The sequence below is a fragment of the Petaurus breviceps genome, unplaced genomic scaffold (assembly GCF_028583685.1).
Source record: "Petaurus breviceps papuanus isolate PSGF00001 unplaced genomic scaffold, PetGlider_PUasm1.0 90734, whole genome shotgun sequence".
Taxonomy (NCBI): domain Eukaryota; kingdom Metazoa; phylum Chordata; class Mammalia; order Diprotodontia; family Petauridae; genus Petaurus; species Petaurus breviceps.
The window spans coordinates 1,343,735-1,358,616 of NW_027187327.1; the positions used below are offsets into that span (position 1 = coordinate 1,343,735).

At 38.5% G+C, this 14,882-nt stretch overlaps 1 protein-coding gene across 1 annotated transcript in view; it reads left to right on the plus strand.

Moving 5' to 3' along the window:
- LOC138145390 (large ribosomal subunit protein uL18-like) overlaps window positions 1-14,882 on the plus strand; it is a 194,296-nt gene that overhangs the window by 20,479 nt on the left and 158,935 nt on the right. The window lies entirely within an intron of this gene.

Consider the following 14,882-nt stretch of genomic DNA (forward strand, 5'->3'; position numbering starts at 1 on the left):
GGTACCCTCTGTATGCACCGTCCCCCCCCCCCAGTGAAACGCACACCGCGCTCCGAGCTGCACTACGAGCAGGTTACCTGGACAAGACATATTCATTTAAAGAGAGCTATATTGCTGGACATGACAGATTGGGTCCACTTCTTCTGAAGGAAATGGAGGCGCAAGACATCCAGGATGGAATTCAGGGTATGGACACTTATGACGATGTTGTTGAAGAAGATGACATGATCATTATTGAATAAAGGTACATTTTTTTTGTTCACATTTACCTGTTTATTAAAATTGCTGTCAATGTTCATTAAAATAAGCCCTCCCCTGAAAATAAGCCCTCTGGTGTTTTTCTGTCCAAAAAATTAATAAGACAGTGTCTTATTATCGGGGAAACACGGTATTATGCCAATATTCCAAAGGATCTGTAATCTCAATAATGTGCATGCTCCTTCCAACAATGCAGATTGCAATTTATTCACTCTTGCCCATCTTATGTGACTCTTGTCTATAATTTACACAGCTAGGCTATAACTAGTCATAGTTATGTGACTAGTGATAGTTATAGAGTCTAGTCATAACTAGTCATAACCACCATGACAGTTCCGCTCTGCAGGCTTTCCTTAAATCTTATTGAAGAAGGGAGCTCATAAGCTTTCCACAATTACCTTTCACTCACCACATGAGAAACTCACCATCTCTTGATGTACAAAGAAGATGAACATTCCTTTTTCGACTCAAAAACAAAGGTGTGGATCCTCCCCGACCATTTTGACATATCCCTAAGCTCGTCTACTCCTCATTGTTCCTTTTTGTTTATTTGTCTATTTCCTCTTTCTAAGATTAACATAATCATGTAAAGAAACCACATATTTTAAGATTAAAATATTTTAAAATGTTCATTGTAGATGAATACTACAAAGCATGATAGTAAGTAGCCAGTAAGAAAAGACATACTTATTTCTTTTTGGACCCTTAGCTACTTTACTTCAGTTCTACTTCGTTCTTTTCTGCCTTCTCAAACCCACAACTTGCCAGCCGGTGATTGAAAGCTATTGACTGTGACCAGGAATCGTGCAAGTGGACGAGGGATAAGATTTACAGCATTTCTCTAGGCACTCTGACCCTTCCACCTCCTCTTTTCTTCTACAACAGGTGGCTTATCTCTACGCAAAGACTCTAAATGTTTTCAAATGTCACATCCTCAAGAAATCACCATCTTTTTCTGCAGGCACTCAGTAAAGATGCCTCTTCTATTTGAAATTTGGCATTCAAAGGCATATTTGGAACTTGCCTTCAAGACTCTGTTCTGGCCTTGGCTCATAGAACTCAGGGGTTGCTGAGAAGCACAAAAGAGGTGCAAAAACAAACATGGGCAGGGAACCAAGTGCACAGTAAAAAACTTTTTGAAAATTGTAAAAGTGAAAAAACACTTCCAGCTGTCATTGTGTGGAAGGATGGAGACAGGGTCAACAGTCTACACACCAAATAAGGAAGCAGATAGCATTAGTTAACTATTGTTCAGTCATTTTTCAGCCTTGTCTGACGATGATCCCATTTGGGGTTTTCTTGACCAAGATAATGGAGTGGTTTTCCATTTTCTTCTCCAGATAATTTTACAGATGAAGAAACTGAAGAAACAGGGTTTTGATTTGCCCAGTGTCACACAGCTAGAAGTGTCTGAGGCCAGATTTGAACTTATAATGAGAAGACTCCAGGTCAGGCACTCTATCCACTGTACACTTAGCTGCTCTAAGTGAATGCCCTATTAGTTGAATGGGGAGCAAATAATTTTGGTAGATATCATTCTGTCTCTTTCTTTGATTTAGCAAATGAATTTTCTCTTAAGGCATAACTTCAGTTTGTGATATAGGATTTGTTGATTATGTTTTTCCTTCCCCACTCCCCAATTCCCCACCCATCCTGCCACCTCCAGCCTGCCCAGTGGCTCAAGATTTGGGAGGACTCATCACTGTTTGCAGGTCTACCACAGAAATGCATAAAATGAGCCATACAATCTAGGATCAATGCCTGTTTTCTTATCACCCAACAAAAGAAATACCTGGCAATGACTGACTGGTCAGGTCAATCTATTGATTCACCACTATGGCCTTCAAGTAAATAAATATCTGTGTTGTCTTCCTTCAAGCTCTCTAGCAGTTCTCATCTGCCCAGCTACCTTCTCCTTTAAATCATTATGTAGAAGGGAGTCAAGTATTCTCTTGTCAGCCATGATTGCACCCCTCCACCCCAGCCAATCTTTGTTAATGGTGACAAGTTGTTCATTTCCATCCCTTTCTCACCTATTTGTGAGGCACCACTTTTCCTGATTCCAAGAGTTTCTTTCAGACTTTGCATCCTGAGCAATACACTCATTCCATATTTTTAAACTGGCCACCAGAGTGGTAACTAACAATTTCCCTCCCTGGGTCAGGTAGCACAAAACTTCTCTTGAGAAAGTAACAGAAAAGAGGGAAGGAGAAAGGAGGTGGAATATAGTAAGGGCTATCAGGTAGAGGAAGTTTGTACTGGTTAGTAGCTTCCATTTTAGCTAATCACTCTTAACAACTAAGTTCAGTTGTTCCTATGCTGCTAAAAGACTGATAATACTCCTGTCCCACTCTTCATGACCCTATTTGGGGTTTTCTTGGGGAGTGGTTTGCCACTTCCTTCTCCAGTTCACTTTACAGAGGAGGAAACTGAGACAAAGAGGGTTGTGATTTGTCCAGAGTCACACAGCTAGTAAGAATCTGAGGCTGTATTTGAACTCAAGAAGATTAATCTTCCTGACTCCAGGACCAGTACTCTACCCACCAAGCATCTAGCTGATTCCAAATCTCAATGCCCTAGGGCAAAGCCCTGTTCATCCCACCCTTGTTATTTTTCTGATGGCATCTATCTCCAGAACCTCACTGAGGTCTATTTATTTGAACTGGAGAGTCAGTTACTTCCAGTCATTATTTAAATAAAGAAAACCAACTTTGGGCTTCTGTCCTATAGCTTGCTAGGATGTAGTGCCCTTTTGAGTCTAGTTGTCAAACTGACAACAGGGATTAGACTTTGATTATTACTGACCACAGAAACACGTGAAGTGCAGGCTTCAATTATTCTTGCTGTCTGAAAACTGTTTCCGTATGTCTCCTTAGTAGCCATCCAGTAGGGAGAAAATAGGCTAATCTGATCGTGAACCATAAAGCTTACCCAAACCATGTAAACTAAACACTGGCAGGAGGCATTTCTCAAAGCTCATGCCAAAGAGAGTGCAACATTTTTGGGGAGGTATGTGAATAATCATTCGAATTCAAAGCCTTCATTCAGCCTTTGGAATTTATACTAAATATTATGTCTCATCCCTTGCCAGCCAGAACACAGGGTAATAGTCTGCAAAATTAAATAGTTTTGCTAGTGGTGCTGTTTCTTAGCTATTAAAAATATTTTCTAATAAAGGAAAATGTCAGAACTTGTCAAGACTAATATTTTCATCTCATCCATCCATTAAACAGAACTATGCAATGAAACTCATGAAGTCAAGGAAATATTTCTCTATTACTTCCAATACTCTGAGACAAAAGGGAAGTGGGACAGATAAATGGATGAAAGTGAGGGTGAAATCAGCATAAGACACAGGAGGCTTGTCCCTTATCCTTTAGGTGTAGATCAAATGCAGCACTTTTATAATTTTCATATTGAGTCTTTGAAACATTCTGTCAATATTGTATCTCTTATCTTTCTGGAGTAACTTGTTTACAATGCCATAGCACCCCAGCAGAGTCACTTAGGCTTAATTTTATATATCAAAGCAAACGCTTCTAATGTGGGAAAAAAGTGCATCAAAAGTGTCAGCAATCAATGAACCAACATTTATTAAGTGCCTACTGTTGGCCAGGCACTGTGCTAGTCACTGGGGATACAAATAGAAAGAATAAAATTATTTTAGTGAATTACCCAAAATTGGGAAAAGTTTAGAACTTCCACAAGATCTGAAGGATAGACACCAAGTTCATTCAGAATGAGGGGGGCATCCTGTTAGAATGAAAATTAACTCTAGAGTCAGAAGATTCAGTTTCAAATCCCATTTTTGATGCTACCTGTGTGATGTTAGTTGAGTCTTGTATCCTCCCTGAGTCTGTTTGCTCATATTTTAGATTGACCTATAAACATTTATTAAGTACCTACTATGTAAGAGGCAAAAGATAGTCCCTGACCTCAAGGAGTTTACAGTCTAATGAATGAGTTTACAATCTAGCAGAGGCATTTACAATCCATAGTTTCAGTTCTGTCCAACTCTTGGTGACCCCATTTGGGGTTTTCCTGGCAAAGATATGGGAGTGGTATGCCATTTCCTTCTCCAGTTCATTTTACAGATGAATAAATGAGGCAAACAGGCTTATGTGACTTGCTCAGGGTCACACAGCTAGTAAGTGTCTGAGGCTGGACTTGAACTCAGGAAGATGAGTCTTCCTGATTCCAGGACCACTATTTTTCTACTGCATCACCTAGTTGCCCCTAGTTTACAATCTAATCCCCCTAAATATAAGTGAATTGGACTAAGTAGCTTCTGAGTTCACCTTCCAGCACTAGAATATAATCCTAAAGATTTGATTAATCAAAGAAAAGCAATGTCTATGGTTAAATGTTGTTATACGTTATGTAGGTATGTTGTATTGTTATGTCTATGTATGTATTGTTATATATGTGTGTGTATATATACATATATACATATGTATATATAATGTGAATATGGTTAAAATAGAAAACAATGAGCAGGCTTGCTGACGAGTCAGTGTGGGCTAGCAGACTGAAAAGGGCAGTGCACTTGCAGTCAGAACAGGCATGGGTTTGCACTGTACTTCTCATTAGCTGTGTGAGTCAGGCTAAGTCATTTAATTTGCCTGTGCCTTGTTTTTTTCTCTTTTGGTAAATGAGGGGACTTGGTGCCTCTCAGCTCTAAATCCATGATCCTAGGAGAAACAATTTCCCTGGTTTGGGCTTTTATCATCTTTGCTTTGAAGATCCCCTGGACTTGACTATCATCTAGTATGGTCACTTTCTGGCTACTTAATTCCATTGGCTCACAGTATCCATTGGGTTCTTCTAAAGGAGATAGAACTCTGCCCCTAGGGGAGGAATTTATTTCCTGAAAGAGAACATAGGGTAAACATATTTGTATGGATTCAGAAGTCATCAACAACAGAGAATAACCTCACCGATTACCAAGAGGGACAAAAGTGTTTCAAGTTATATTTGCAACTTCCTTGGGTGGAAGGAAGCCTTTATCCTAAAGTGATTTTTCAAGCAATAGTGCTAGCTTGTTCTCTCTCGAAAGACATTTTGTTTTCATAAAATTACAGCTTGGATAACACACTATGTGTTTAGTCTGAGGAGGTAGCTGGGGTTGTTTGTTAAATACCAGATCTCAGGTTTGTGGCTGTCCCTCAAAAATAACTACAAGACACTGGCAATTAAATTTATGTATCATTTTGATTATTTATACTTGAGTGGACCAAGCGAAGTAAATAACTGTCTGAAAGACAGTGCTCCCATCAGCACTTTATACACTGCCCCTTCAGCAAAGGTGGGCTGAGCATCCCTCTATTATAAAACTGGACATAACACATAATCTTCCCATTAAACAGTCTGGGAGTAAACTATCTGTGGCTATTACTTTCATCCTAACATTTCCTTATATACTGTTTCCTGCTTCCTGTATGGCAACTATTCCCTCTGAATAAAGTGAGCCCCTTCCTTTCTCATCTGCACTTGTCTCCATATTTCTTTTCCTTTGTTGCTACTCAGCTGATCATCCAGTATCATGCACTCTTTTGAGAAGAGTCACAATGCAGTGAAAAGAGGACTAGGATTTGGAACTCAATTTAAAAAGAAAAGAATAGATTGGCTAGGTAGTGCAGTGAATAGAGCACCAACCCTGGAGTCAGGAGGACCTGAGTTCAAATATGGCCTCAGACACTTAACACTTACTAGCTGTGCAACCTTGGGCAAGTCACTTAACCCCAATTGCCCTTCCAAAAAGAAAAAATAATTAAAAAATAAAAGAATATTAAAAATAAACTAATAAACTTTTTTTAAGGAAAAAAAGAGGACCAGGCCTTGAAGTCAGAGGATCTGAATTCAAATACTGGGTTCTGCTACTTATTTCATAGTGTCTTTGGGTAAGTCATTTAGCCTCTTGGAGACCTCAGCTTTCTCATCTGTAAAATGGGACAGTAATAGATGACCTCTTCTTCAAATTCTAAATCTATTACCCTATGATCAATTTAATTCCCAGTTCTATCAACTTCGGGTGTAACTCCAGTGTCATAATGCATAGTACCTAAATTTTTTTACTGTGTCCTTTCCCTACTCCTTTCCAAAAAACCATTTTCCATAACAAATAATAATAATAAAGAGGAAGAAGAAGAAGAGTGGAAAAAATCAGCAAAACCAACCAATGTATCAAAAAAAAATCTAAAACCATATATATTTAGGGTTCCATACACATCAAAATCAAACTACCAAGGAGTGAGGCGGTATAAGTCTTCTTACTCCAAGATACTATTCACATCTACCTTGCCTCTCTATATTACATAGTACTTTATGGTTCACAAAGTCCTTTGCTCATAATAGTTCAATGAAATAGGAATGCTCATTGCCTCAAATTCATTTTTCAGGGTTTTTCTGGGCCTAAGTCAATGATTTTTAAGTGTGGGGAATTTCCTGTGAGCAAGCTCCCCCAACTAATACAGTTTATTAACTGCTTTATAATTTATTGTCTTATGCAATAATTTCTATGGCTAGGGTAGAGATTTTGAAAGATCTGAACTTAGAAGCATGAAAGTGAGAAAACAAGGGAATCCTTTTAGCCTTGTCTTTTTTTTTTTCCTTTTGTTTCAGACCTGTCATTTCATTGCTGTAGAATTCCTAGAAGCATCTTCTATCAAAATAAATGAATACCTGCTTTACATGTATTAGTTGCCTTGTAGTACCAGAAACTAAGTGACTTATTCAATGTCGCATGACCAGTTTATGTCAGAGGAGATCAAGGCTTGATCTTAGGTATTTCTTTTTTTTAATTTCTTTTTTTTTAATCTTAGGTATTTCTTACTTGGGTCCATTCTCTATCATCCCCTGCTGTCTATCTATCCCCATTTTACAGAGGAGAGAGTTGAGGTTAAGAGAGGAGAGAAGTAACTGAAATTTTCTATCCAGTTCTTAAGGATTATAGACCAAATTGATGGCTGTTAACCCTAATCCTTTCCTTATCTTCACCATTAATACTATGTCTCTAAAAATGAGTTTAAGGTTGTGAAGAATACTAAAATGAGTGTACTAAAACAATAACAACAGCAACTTTATTTTATTTCTATTCATAGACAGATCTATGCCATCAGCAGAAATGAAATCCTGCCACATGCCCCACCTCGGGCAACCATAGTCCAAGGAGTCAGGGAGTAGGTGTGCTTTGTGATCCATTTAACCCATAGCTGAAGTTGTTAACAAGAATAATGCACTGGTGGTGGTAACTTTTGAGGTTTGGTGGGAAGAAAGGGATTGACTGAACGAGGCTAAAATAGTCTCAAGGACTTCTTAATATAGTTGGTGTTGAATAAACTGAAATAATATTAGTAAACAATGCAATCTGGTAGAAATGCCTATTGTAGTAGGAATAAAAAAACACAGATTTGAGCCCCAGGCTTGCCATGAACTCGCATCTATATGATTCTCATCCAGTAACTACCTCTGTGGATTTCAGTTTCCTCATCTCTAGGGCAGTTTAGTGGCACAGTGGATAGAGCACCAGACCTGGAGTCAGGAGGACCTGTGTTCAAACCCAGCTTCAGACACTAGCTGTGTGACCCTGAGCAAGTCACTTAACTCTGCCTAAATTCCTTATCTGTAAAATGAGCCAGAAAAGGAAATTGTAAAGCACTCCAGCATCTTTGCTAGGAAAACTCCAAATAGGGTCACAGAGACTAGGACATGACTGAAATGACTCTTCATCTATAAAAAGAGGGGTTGAACTCAGTGACCTTTAAGGTTTCTTCCTTATTCTACTATGAATAATTCATCATAATATAGTCCATGATAATCTCATCATCCCCCTAGATCTAAGTTCATTCTGTAGGAGCCAGAGACCCCTAAAAGGTATGTGGATAGATTTCAGTAGATCTGTAAACTTGGGTGGGAAAGAAATCTCTATATTCACTAACCTCTAGCTAAAACTTAGCATTTCTTTCAAGTATTTAAAAACATTATTCTGAGGAGGGGTCCATAGCTTTCACTAAAGTACCAGAGGGGTTTATTAAATACATGTGCACATATACACATAAACAAGAAGAAAAACCTTGTTTTAGATATTGCAGTATTTGATTTGGGTCTTTATTCTTTTTTAAAAAATTATTTTAGGGGGGCAGCTAGTAAAGTGCTGGCTCTGGAGTCAGGAGGACCCGAGTTTGGTTCCAGCCTCAGACACTTAACACCCATGCAAAAAAACTAGCCATGTAACCTTGGGCAAGTTACTTAATCCCAATTGCCCTGCAAAAGGCAAAAAAAATTATTTTTAATTTATGGAATAAAACAAGCATTTCCATAACAGTATAAAAAATAATTGCACATGAAACCACAAATCTACTATGTTAGAACTTATTGTTCCTTTTAAATATACAACAAAGTTGTCATTTCTCTTTATTGTTTTTATTATTTATTTCATTTTTCTTTTTTATTATCATTTCTTTTTTACTTTTTTTCTTTCCTCCTTCCCCCTGTCCTAGAGATGGCCATCATTGGACACGTATATATTTGTAAGATTATTCTATATATACTTCTATTTATCAGTTCTTTCTCTGGATGCAGATAACATCTTTCTTTAAATGTCCTTTATACTTGCCATTTATTCTTAAACACTTAATTTTTGTATTTTTTTTAAGTGGGGAGGAGGGAGACTATATAGGAAAAGACTAGTGAGGAAACTATCAATGCAAATTAGTACTCGCTATGCAACTTACAGTCATAAAGAGCTATTGATTCACCCAAGGCCATATGGCAAATATGTTTCCAAAGTGCTTAAAACCCAGGTTTTTCATGAGTCTAAGGCCAATTTTCTACCCACTAAGCCACACCATTTCTCTCCTTATAATTAGAGCTATTCAAAAGCAGAAAGGGCTTGCTTGAGTTATAGCTAACAATCCTATGGGATTGTTGGAGCTATAATGTTACAGCTGGGAGGGGATTTAGAGATCACTTATCCAACCTCTTAATTTGTGCATAAGATCTTCCACCCTGGGAAGTTATCAGCTGATCACTGCAGTTATTAGTGCTTTGACTGGGTTCCACTGAGCCATGTAAAATGGAAATTACTTTCTATCCCATGACCAGTCTTCCCCAACATACTGACCCTTATGAATGCTTGTTTATCTGTTTTCCTTCATCAACACTGGCTATTTATTTAATAGCCAGACTTAAAACATTCTGTATATACACCATGAAGGCTTTCTTTCACTATTAGTTTTGCTGCAGAGGGTAAAAATGCTTTCTTGTTTTTCCAGTCCTCTTCATAAGTGTAAGGATTTAGATGTTCCTGCTGTGACCTGGCAACTTTGTTCATTTCCTTCTAGAATCTAGTGTACCCAGCTTCTCCAAAGTAGTCAGTAATGAACTTGCTACTGAATATAGGGCCATATTTTGTTAATAACACAGAAGAACAGTATTGCCTATCATCTACAACAAACGTGTTGTCTTTTGTCTTCCAATCCAGTTTTAAATTTTTTCCTACATTTTAAATTTTAACTGTCTCCCTCCCCACCCTGCACTAGAGAAAGCTACCATTACTCTCTCTCTCTCTGTCTCTCTCTGTCTCTCTCTGTCTTTCTCTCTCTCTCTGTCTCTCTCTCTCTCTCTCTGTCTCTCTGTCTCTGTCTCTCTGTCTCTGTCTCTCTCTGTCTCTCTGTCTGTCTGTCTGTCTGTCTCTCTCTCTCTCACACACACACACACACACATCACACTTTCCATACTTTTATTTACCAGTTCTTTCTCTGGAGGTGGATACCATCTTCCTTCATAAGTCCTTTGTAATTGATTTGAATATGTATAATACTAAGAATACCTTAGTCATTCAGATATTCTTTGAACAACATTGCTCTTACTGTATATGATGTTCTCTTGGTTCTACTTATTTCATTCTTCATTATTTCATGTAAGTCTTTCCATTTTTTTTTCTAAAATCAATATGCACATCATTTCTTACAGCACAGTGGTATTCTATCATTTCAATCTTTTTTTAAAGGCTGTTACTTATTTGTTGTAATGGAAAGAGATGTTGGAAGGGCTTCAAATACACGTGTTACCACTTACTATTTGAGTATCTGTGGGTAAGTCATTTTATCTCTGTGAAACTCAGTTTTCACATTTGTAAAATTGGGATAGTCCTATTTTCACTGGAAAGGTGGATGAAGGGCTAGACTTGGAGTCATGAGACCTGACTTGAAGTCCTGCATCTGACACATAGTACTTATGAGAACATGGGCAAATCACTTAGCCTCTCAGTACCCCCCAAAACTAAGACTATGATTTGAAATTGAGTTTTTGATCTTCATTGAAGGGAGATTACAACTGGGAAATTTGGCTTTGATGTAGGAAAAATCTGCTTTTTGTTTTGTTGTTGGTCTAGATATATGATTTCATTTGTATAGGGAACTCTATGAAAAACTTCCCTCTACTCATACAGATGTGCACCTGTTCTGTAGTTGTCTAGAGACATTGAGAGAATAAGTTCCTATAGCCTGTAGGTGTAAGAAGGAAGAATGGAATCCCAGGTCTTCCTGATTCCAGGGTCAGGTCTCTATCCACTGTGCCATGCTCCGACTCACCCTATAATAAAGAGCAACTGAAAAGTGGAATGGGTATTTTTGGAAGACAGGAATGTGCTGAAGACAACTTCTATAGGCTCCGGGGAGTTGATTGTTAAGTGTCCAGTGTGAGCATTTACATTGGAATCAAATCTGCAAACATTACACATCACAGCTTGATTTATTGTTTTGTTGATTGATTAGACTTGAAGTAGTGGAGAAAATATTCATAATGCAAAATTAGCAAAAAAAAAAGTCTGGTGAGTTATGGAGAGTCAGTTGTTAAACATTTATCAGAACACCCCTGGATTTTCCCCTCTGGATGACAACTTGTCAGGTATATTGTGATGAGAATTATTTTTTTCTGAGGCTGCCTTGATTGAGACATCTGCTGAAATCCTTTCTAATTCTTAGTGATTCTGGGAATTGACCACACCAGTGAAATCACAGGTCCAATGCAAAAACAAACAACAAAAAACAAAACCCCAAAACCTCTTCTAAGTACCTACCTCACAGAGTTTTCAAGGAGATGTTTTATATGCCTTAAAGGGCTATAGAATTGTGAGTTGTTAATAATATTATTGTTTACAACCAAAATGGAACTACTTACCTGTGTAAGCATGGGTAAGTCACAAATTCTCTGGGTCTCAATTTCCTCAATCTTAAAATGAGACCTGGGTCTACCTACTGGTTATGTGATTCATGATTCCTAAGACCTCTTCCAGTTTTAAATTTAATCATGATCCCTTAAATTCTATCCTGTCTTCTTTAAGCTCATTATCTATATGCATTTATTCAGAACTCTGGGTTACCATTTCTCAGTTGAACCCAAATTCTCAAATTCTTCTTTTCTGGTTTCAGGAGGAGAGCCTGTCTGTCCTACTCCTTTCTTTCTCCCCCACATCTTACCCACCTACCTTCTGTCTTTCCCATGCATTCCATGCATTGCTGCTGCTTTCCAATTCCTAATTAGTGAGCACCCAAATGGACTGGGCACAATTCTAAGGACTGTGGGGGATATCTCAAAGACTAAGTCCCTTGCACCCATATCTCTTCTCCTCCATTCCTGGCTCTAAATCAGGTATTTCATTTCCCCCTAGAGCTGCTTGTAACTCTACCTGCTGGTCCCTTGAAGAACTTTCTCTCATTCAGAGTATGCCAAGGGGATTTCAAGGACCTTTTGTGCTATTTCTTTTATGGCCTTGCAAGAGCAAAGAATCTAAAAGGACAATTTGAATGAGATTCCTGTCAAACCTGTTCTTCCTCATGTCCTCACCTAAATCAGCTCCCATCAGTGATATCTTTTCAGAGCTGATTTATGAAGGTAAAGCCTCAGTTTTCTTTCCGTTCCCTTCCCCCTTGCCTGCTTCAACTCTTATTAAAGTACCTGGTCCACAAGAAGATGCAAGCCCTGTGCTTTTCCACTAATTTGTGCAGTGGTACCCTTCCTTTTCCTCTAGTATTCTCAGTTCCCTCTGGTCCTCATCAAACTACTGGAAAGACTATTGGTCTCAGTCAAAAGACCCTACTTTAGATCTTCACTCAGCTACTTGTAGAATCATAGATTTAGAATGAGAAGAAACCTTAAAGGTCATGGAGCCTAACATCCCCATTTTATAGATAAGGAAAATGAGGCCTGAAGAAGAATGCCCAGGATCAAATAATTAGTAGGTGACTGGGTGATATTTGATCCAGGGTCTTCCTGATCCCACGTCCAGCACTCTATCTACTATACCATGTGACCACAAGTTAATAACCTTCCTCTCTTTGATCTCCATTTATAAAGGGACAGGGCTGAAATGCATGAGCAAGATATAGTTGAGAAGGTGCTGGATATGGAGTCTGAGGACCTGTGTTCGAATCCCTGCTCTTTTACTTAACAGCTTTGTGACCTTAAACAAATCACCAAACCTCTTGAGGCCTCAGTTTCTTCATCTAAGATTCTCTTCCAGGTAATCCCATGATCTCTAAGGTCCTTCCCAGTGGGTGCCTACTGGAAGAGAAGCAGAGATAAGCAGAATCTCTCCTAGCACTATACATTAAGTGCCTGGGAAGTGGTGTGTCTCAAAAATACAAAGAAAAAATGTACATCAGTTTCTACCTATCCAAAATGTGCCCAGGTCAGCAGTGCTAGTTCTTAAACATATGTTATTTTTTTGCCTCAGCAATCTTTCCCAGACAGTCAATCCAGACATTCCTTCTCCCCCCTTCTGTGAAAAAAACTAAAACAACCCCCCCAACAACTTTGTAGTTTTTTCTCTCCAGAAACTGCCTAGAACTCCTATTTACACTGAACACCAACATGCTACAAACCCACAGAGATTACAGTGATTTACTGAGAGTGCTTATGGGGTTATAGAACCCTCATTCCCCAAACTCCATCCAAGGTCCTCCTGTCCTGTCAGCTGTAGCAAATAGGAAGGCATATAGTTTCAGCAACATTCACATTAACCACACAGGAGGCCTCAAGGGTTTGGACGCTTTCTTTCTGACACGGCAAACTACAGATTAAATTTCTTTTATGTTTCCTAGAGTACATATCATTTCCCCAGTTAAAGGGTCACACCTTCTTCCCCTCCTCCCCATCTCCCTTCTAATTTTTCTTTCCTAGACTTTTGGAAGTTTGGCAGCTTGAAGTAACCCACATTCTATTGAAAAGGATTGATCTATGTCTCACTGTAATTAAGCTCACTTAAAAATACATTTTATTGATATCTTTTTCTTATATCTTCTACATTTGCCAGTATATGTCCCCCTTATGCCCTTCACATAAGGGTTATTTCTTTTAAAAAAAATTAACAAAAAAGGAAAGAAAAAAAAACAGTTGAAAATTAACACATCAAAAAAAAGTCTGATGTCATATGCGGTGTTTCACATACATAGTCCCCCCCCCCCCCCAGCTCTGCCAGAAAAGAGGGAAAATATCTTCTTATATTTCCTCTTTGGAAGCAAGTTTGGTCATTATAATTTCACAGCATTCAATTTCAAATTTTTATTCTTTTTGTTCTTTTCACTTATATAATTATAGTTATAATGTATGTTGTTTTCCTGGTTCCATGTATTTGGCCTCAAAAACTCATCTTTTTCTTATACAATGAAGGTAAGATTGGAGATATTTTCTCTTGCCTTATTATTTCAAATGAGAGAACTGAACAAATTTTGCTCCCATTTTGCAAAGTGAAAATTTCTGCAAAGGTCACTAAGGAAGGCATACTGCTTATATCTCAGAGGCCAGAGCTAAGGATTTCTCCAAAACCTCGCTCCTCTTCTCCACCCTGTGGAGTAGATGCTTGTTTTCTCTGGTGCCATCCTCAATCCACATAAGGCTTCTCTATAGGTCATCTGTCTTCCGCTCCAAGAACTCTGTGAGGGAGACGTCATTGTCTCCCAGAGCAACGTGTTTTACTTTGGATAGGCCAAATTATAAGGAACTTCTTCCTTACATCAAATCTAAGTTTTACTCCTCGCAATGTCCACTCATTGCTCCTGGCTCTGCCTGCTGGGACCAAGAAGAACAAATCTAAATCTCTTCCTAGAATTAGGACTCTCATCCAAATCTCCTCATCCTTCCAGGTCCGTGATCCTTGATATTCAGACGTTGTCGTTTATCCTTCATTCTTGAAAGGACCAATGTCCTCAAGAGGGTGATGTCTTGACTTGCTGAAGCCTACTTGTCTAGTATGTACAGCCATTTTTTTTTTACCATTATAATCTGGTCATTACCATCAATGGAAATCCAATAAGACCATCTGCAAGGATTGATAGCCCTATCTGCCTAGCATCGGTCATTCTTTTTGCTTGATTTTTCAGTGATCTTAAAAAAAAGTTACAAAAGTCAGTTAGGAAGATATTTCCCTTCTACAAATGTATGCTGCTTAATCTCCTCTGGGTTCTTATCCTGATGTAGATAACTTCTGGGCCTTCCTCACTGATGTCAGTTAATTTGTAGTCTGCCTTATCAGGCTAACCCTGTCTTCTTCACTGTAGAAGTAAGACAGCATGCTTCCTTACCACAAACATTCACTACCTCCTATTTTGCAGAAATACAGACTA